General features: G+C 41.6%; 1 protein-coding gene across 6 annotated transcripts in view; it reads right to left on the bottom strand.

The window, feature by feature from the left end:
• GREB1L (GREB1 like retinoic acid receptor coactivator) overlaps nucleotides 1-7526 on the bottom strand; it is a 135053-nt gene that overhangs the window by 74799 nt on the left and 52728 nt on the right. The window lies entirely within an intron of this gene.

Genomic DNA, 7526 nt, shown 5'->3' with positions numbered 1-7526 from the left:
AGCAAGGTCTAAAGGATCCCCTGACTGCCCCCTCCTGGGACCCCTGCTCCTAACTGCCCTCCAGAACCCCACCCCCTACCTAAGCCTCCCTGTTCCTTGTCCCCTAACTGCCCCCTCCTAAGACCCCCCCCAAATGCCCCCCAGGACCCAACCCCCTACCTGTACCCTGACTGCTCAAAACCTTATCCACAACCCCCCCCCAGAAAGCCCCCCCCCAAACTCCCGACCCCCACCCTGTCTCTTGACTGCCCCCTCCAGAACCTCCCTGCCCCTTCTCCGACCCCCTGGCCCCCTTGTTGTTGGCCTTCGCCTAAGGTCTCTGTGAACTTGCTCAGGAACGGCCTGAGCCATTCGTTCCGGCACGCTGGGCAGCAGTGGGGGAGAAGCTCCAGACTGCCGGAGGCGATCTACGAATGCAGGGAGAGAGGGAGTGATCTCTGCTGCAGGGGAGAGGAGGAGGGGCTCTCTCTAGCTGTCAGAGCCCCATGTAAGTGTCACCATCCGGCCGGCTGCCCTGTTAGCCACGTGCGCTCTGCATGGGGGGGTGGGGGGTGGGAAGTCCAGACATTTACAAATTCCCCCCAGATGCTATTTTTAGCTCAAAAAGCCGGACATGTCCGGGGGAATCCGGACGAATGGTAACCCTATGTTAGTCTTAAAGGTGCCACAGGACCCTCTGTTGCTTTCATCTAGTTAGGACATTCTTTTATCATTATATAGCATTTTTCACATTTTTTAAATGGATACTTACCAGTGTGAGCATATTCTCATTTCTTCATTGTAGAAGCCATTTTGTTTTTTAGATAACAAAAATGTCATCTCCTCCCCAGCTTTTTTGTCCTCAATAATCAGAAAATTGTAAACTAGATACATATAGCCTCCAGCAGTCCAGAGATCAAAAAATCTCAATGCTCACTCTCAGACTTAAATCTTGACCATACAGCTTGCCAAAGATATCAGAAGGTCCAGCAGTTTGTTTTTTCCCCAGTATCTCCACAAGTAAACTGACCAGGGAAATAACTATGTATATTTGATTCTGATTTTTTCAATAATGTAATGTAACAAAACTTCCCACTTCTAATCTTAAGAGCTGTATATATAATGCTGGAACTCGTTTGCTGGACTTTCAAAATTTATATCATGAATCTGAACTGCTGAGTTAGAGGTGTAAGGCTTTATACCTCAGTATCGATCCCTAGAGTTATCCACTTTTATTAACATTTGCCTCACTAAAATAAATCTAATGAGCACTTCCCAAGGATATCCTAGAATTAGCAAAACAATATTCATAAACGTAGAACAAGAAATAGCCATACTGTGCCAAAATTCCTCCCCAGTGCCACAGAAGATAAATTCACAGATACAGATTTGGTATTTCAGCATTTTGACCTTCAATACCAAAGAGCAGCCATTAGACAACAAAAATATGTAAAATGTCCAACTTCACTTTATGGTTATTTGAAAGCAAAAAAACTTGGGGTACGGTGGGGAGAGGAAAGGAAATGGAATGGTTTTCTGAGAAGTGGAGAAAGGAATTGTTAGTGTCAATCACAAAAATCAGGAAGCAGTTTTTCTTGACAAAAGCCTATAACCAGTCTACCACCACTGCTAGCCAATACATATATGTTAGACATAGTGCACACCGCATTAATATTGTATTATATCCAGCATGTGGGCAGTTACATTAACTGAGTTATCTTCTGTATTCCCCCTTTTGGTAGATCTATGTTTATATCTTCCCTTCAGAACTGACTCAATTACTGAGATATACCAAAGTATCACATCTCAGATCTTTGAAGAGCTGGTTTGGGGGAAAATAACTGGTAATGATCTGATGAAAAAATTGTTGAACTGGCGGACGGGTGGGGGGAGGAGAGCGGGGGGGAATGATCACCATAAGACCTCCTGGGGGAATTCTGCACCAAAAAATTAAAAATTCTGCACACAATATTTTAATATTCTGCATATTTTATTTGTCAAAATAATGCAATATAATTACTCTTGTTTCAATTATTTCAGTAATTTATTTAAACTACAATACAATGGATGGAGAATAGGAGTGGGGAGCACTGGAGGAAATCCCCAAACTGTCTTGCCTAATAGTAATGTAGCTAGGTTTGACCCTTTATTTCTAGTTATTAGTCAACAGATATATGCAGCCATATGCTCAGTGTTACATCATAGGCAACTGAAGACCAAATGAGGGCTGGGGAATCAAACTCACAATTTATATTGGCTACTGACCATCTCCAGAAAGGTCAGTAGCAAACAGCTCATGGAGCACATTTTCATAGGAATTTTTTTCAGTCCAAAAATTTAGACCAGTTCTAATCACTAAAGCACCATAAGCATTTATAAGGCCATACTGTCCTTTATGCCACTCTGGCAATGTAAAGGAGCCTTAAAACTTTTATACCTGTTCCATACTCCTGGAGGAATTCACAAAGACAATAGGAACAATTCACTAAATAGGCAGGCTGCTACATTCTGCTCTGAGGGGAACAGAGCCTGCCCCACGTTTACCTCCTCAGAAACACCCCAAAGCCCTTCCCCTCCATGCAAAGTGTGCCACAACAGCGAGCAATAGGATCAGCATGTATGTCTTTCTCTCTCACACATGACTGCCCAGCCCCCCAACCCTGGCGGTGATTTACATCTCTACCAGCTGCTCTGGGTGCCCAAACAAACCTGCCTGCACTGCCGGGGATCGGCACATGACTGCTCTTGTGCCTTTTCCTTTGCTTCCCTGTCAGTCATTTTTCTGCGGGGAAGCAAAGAAATCTGCAGGGTACATGAATTCTGCGCAAGTGTAGTGATGCAGAATTTCCTCAGGAGTACATAATGAGAGACTACATAATATCTGCAACATACCACAGAAAAAAACCCTAAAACTAACCAGCTACAAAACAAGATTGGCTGAATGAGATCCGTTAGGTAGGACACAAACTTTGGAGGGCAAAGAAGTTCAAGCAAACCCAAGAAAGGTGGAAGTAATTCTATAAATGGAAAGACCCCAAAGCAAGGAGGCCTTACTGAGATTCAAAGTGATGTTAATATACCCTATCAAATTCCTCCCCAATTTGCCATATGTTAAGCGTTCCACTTAGAATGCTGCTTAAGAACAAGACAGAACTGCACTTGGATGATTAAGAGAAAAACTTTTCAGAATTAAATACATTATCAAAGAGGCACCAATATGGAAATATTCACAGATTAACAAAGAGCCTATTATCACAACTGATGTGTGATCACATGGTCTCTAGGTTCGTGGTTCTCAAACTTTTGTACTGGTGACCCCTTTCACATAGCAAGCCTCTGAGGGTGACCCCTCCCCTTATAAATTAAAAACATTTTTTTATATATTTAACACCATTATAAATGCTGGATGCAAAGCAGGGTTTGGGGTGCAGGCTGACAGCTCGTGATCCCCCATATAATAACCTAGCGACCCCCTGAGGGGTCCCGACCCCAGTTTGAGAACCCCTGCTCTAGGCCATATTTCTTCATGGCGATAATCTAGTGGCAAATGCTTCCAAAACACTGATCAATATTCAACAGAATATGATCAGATGGAAAAACAAATGTTAGATATTGATTTTGGTTGTGAACATCTTCATGAATACGTTTGTGCACAGAAAATTGTCAAGGTAAAAACAGACGAGACGTTGGAACCCTCAGTACAGAAACTACTGTGCAAAACACCATTTAAACTTCAGAAAACGATAACGTGCATTTTAAAAAATTAATTAACTGTGAAATTCAAATTTGGTAAGTTTCTTAATGTGGACATGCTTTCAAGAGAGCCTGTAACCGAAGAAAATAGGGAGCAGCAGGAAGAAGGGTTTGAAGTAAATTGATTCAGGTGCTACCAATTTCTGAAATAAGTTTGGCAAGCACAGCTGAGAAACACAAAATAATTCAACCAAACAACAGCTTGGGAGAATAATTCTAAACAGATGGCCAGCAAAAAAAGCCAGGTATCTCCTAGAATTTAAAAAAAAAACCAGACACACAATTTATTGGAACTAAAGAGATTAAATTGCTACATATGATGAGATTCTGTTCAAAGGGCATTGTATCATAATACCACAAAACATGAGGTTGGAAATAGTAAGTAAATATAACCCACAGTGCCCTTCTGGGTATTCTATGGTGTCATAAAAGAGCTCAAGATGCCTCACACTTGTCACCCATGAATGCTGCCATCAAAGACAAGGTATCCAAATGTGAAATCTGTAATAAATACTGCAAAAAGAATTCAAAGGAACCACTGAAACCACACAGGTTTCCTGACCACTTTTGGTCTGGAAAGATTACAACTTATTCACGGATTACTGCTCAGGGTTTTTTTTAAATTGAGGTATTGCACAATATAACAATATAACAACAACTCACTGTAAATTTCAGTTTTCTATAAATAAATCAACAATGGAAACTGGCCCACAACCACAAATGGCTCACTTTTGCAATACTCTTTGCAGTATCAGTTCAGGCACATTATATAAAGCCCTTCCTATGGACAGTCAAATGAGCTAGCAGAAAAATCACCATAAAGAGCAAGTAACTTGATTAAAAAAAACCTGAGGATTCCAGAGGACCACAGCATATTACCTCCACAACTCACAATACTTTGTTTGGGTCCCCCGTTCAGAGAGACTCATAGGCAATAGGGCAAAAACCATAGTGACAATCAGGTGTGGCTCTATGTGTTTTGCCACCCCAAGCACGGCAGTCAGATAACTTTCAGTGGCACGCCTGCGGGTGGTCTGCTGGTCACACGGATTCGGTGGCATGCCTGCGGGAGGTCCGGCGTTCCCGCGGCTTCAGCGTTCCCGCCACCGAATTGCTACCGAATCCGCGGGATCGGCGGACTTCCCGCAGGCATGCTGCCGAAGGCAGCCTGACTGCCGCCCTCACAGGGACCGGCAGGCCGCCCCCCGCAACTTGCTGCCCCAGGCACGTGCTTGCTGCGCTGGTGCCTGGAGCCGCCCCGGTGACAATGCCTAACAAGTTTCTTGAGCCAAAGGTAATTAATTCTGAAGTAATAATAGAAGAGTTACTGGAACAGAAGAAATTTTACGACAAGAATGCCAAACAAGAGTGAATGTTAGATGGCAACCTGCCAAAGTAAACAGTTACACCATCTGCACCAAGGTAATGAATCATAAATCACCCCAACCATCAGTAAAGAGGAACCGGAACCCTAAACAAAACCACGAAGACTCTGGCTCTCTTTTTTCTAAGGACATCAAAAATGTTAAGACAGTGTTCCTGTGCTGATCCAAGTAACACATGCCCGCCGAGTTACTGACTATGAAAAACACCAGGAGTAGTAAACACAAGAGAGGTTATTTTACTTCTTTATTTGGCACTAGTGCAAACTGCTGCTGGAATAGCGTGTTCAGTTCTGGTGTCTACAATTCAAGAAGGATGTTGATAAATTGGAGCAGGTTCAGGGAAGAGCCACAACGATTAAAGGATTAGAAAGCATGCCTTATAGTAACAAACTCAAGGAGCTCAATCTGTTTAGCTTAACAAAGAGAAAGTTAAGAGGTGGACTTCATAACAGCCTACAAGTAGCTACATGGGAAACAAATATTCAATAATGGGCTCTTCAGTCTAGCAGAGACAGGTACAACATAATTCAATGGCTGGAAGTTGAAGCTAGACAAATTCAGACAGGAAATAAAGTGTAAATTTTTTAACAGTAAGAGTAATTAACAGTCCTAGTCAACATATCCATAAATGATCTGGAATAAAGGGTAAACAGAGAAGTGGCAAAATTTGCAGATGATACAAAACTACTCAAGATAGTTAAGTCCCAGGCAGACTGTGAAGAGCTACAAAAGGATCTCTCAAAACTGGGTGACTGGGCAACAAAATGGTAGATGAAATTCGATGTTGATAAATGCAAAGTAATAAACACTGGAAAACATAATCCCAACTATACATATAAAATGATGGGTTCTAAATTAGCTGTTACCACTCAAGAAAGATCTTGGAGTCATTGTGGATAGTTCTCTGAAAACATCAACTCAATATGCCGCAACAGTCAAAAAAGCTAACAGAATGTTGGGAATTATTAAGAAAGGGATAGATAAATCCATGGTACGCCCACATCTTGAATACTGCATGCAGATGTGATCGCCCAATCTCAAAAAAGATATATTGGAATTTGAAAAGGTTCAGAAAAGGGCAACACAAATGATTAGGGGTATGGAATGGCTGCCATATTAGGAGAGATTAATAAGACGGGGACTTTTCATCTTGGAAAAGAGACGAGGAAGGGGGGATATGATAGAGGTCTATAGAATCATGACTGGTGTGGAGAAAGTAAATAAGGAAGTGTTATTTACGCCTTCTCATAATACAAGAACTAGGGGTCACCAAATGTAATTAATAGGTAGCAGGTTTAAAACAAACAAAAAGAAGTATTTTTTCACACAACGTACAGTCAACCTGTGGAACTTCTTGCCAGAGGATGTTGTGAAGGCAAGACTATAACAGGGTTCAAAAAGAATTAGATAAATTAATGGAGGATAGGTCCATCAATGGATATTAGCCAGGATGGGCAGGGATGGTGTCCCTAGCCGCTGTTTGTCAGAAACTTGGAATGGGCGACCAGGGATGGATCATTTGATGATTACCTGTTCTGTTCATTCCCTCTGAGGCACCTGGCATTGGCCACTGTCAGAAGACAGGATACTGGGCTAGATGGACCTTTGGTCTGACCCAGTATGGCCCTTCTTTTGTTCTTAATTAACCATTGGAACAACTTACCAAGTAGATTCTAAAAGATCTGCTCTAGGAATTGTTCTGAAGAAGTCCTATGACTGTGCTATACAGGAAGTCAGAGTAAATGATCACAACGGTCTCTTCTGACCTTGGAATCTATGAAGCTCCAGATGGTGGATCCTGGTTAATTATTGCAAGAATAAGAAGTGGCAGTGTGATCAGAAATCCATCAAGATTCAAAAGATAGTTGTTAGCAGTAGAACTGTGCAAAAAATGTTCTGTACCAATAACAAGGCCAATAAAACTAAGGCAGTCTCTGGATGTGGCATTCTTCTATCTACTTCCCAGACCTCTCTGTTTCTTACTCTTTCGAAACCAATTTGCTCTAGATGAAACAATGAACATTCTCAATGAAATCATCTTCTTTTGGACACTTTTCAAGGATCCAGTAAAATATTATTTTACCAGTGGTCCAAAATTTCCCTTATCGTTAATTCCTGACATCAAGAAAGGGAAAATTCCACATTACGTTTTATGGGGAAATCCTACAGAATTTAGAAGGGAATCATCCAATAGAGCTATAAGAAAATTATGCTAAAAATATTCATAATTTAATGGAAAAAATAGTCTTTTTCCAGCATCCTGTAGAACTGTATTGTAGCGAGAGAATTTTCCATCAAGCTCTATAAGATGGTTCAAAACATCCATGGAAAGGTTATCTTTTTCTACTGGATTTTTGGATAAGGAAAGAAGCCCCAGAAAGAGGCTTGTTCCCCAAAGCACTGGGTGCG

This window comes from Trachemys scripta, chromosome 2 (genome assembly GCF_013100865.1).
Source record: "Trachemys scripta elegans isolate TJP31775 chromosome 2, CAS_Tse_1.0, whole genome shotgun sequence".
NCBI classification, from domain to species: Eukaryota; Metazoa; Chordata; order Testudines; family Emydidae; genus Trachemys; species Trachemys scripta.
This window is presented reverse-complemented; position numbering and strand designations above follow the sequence as displayed.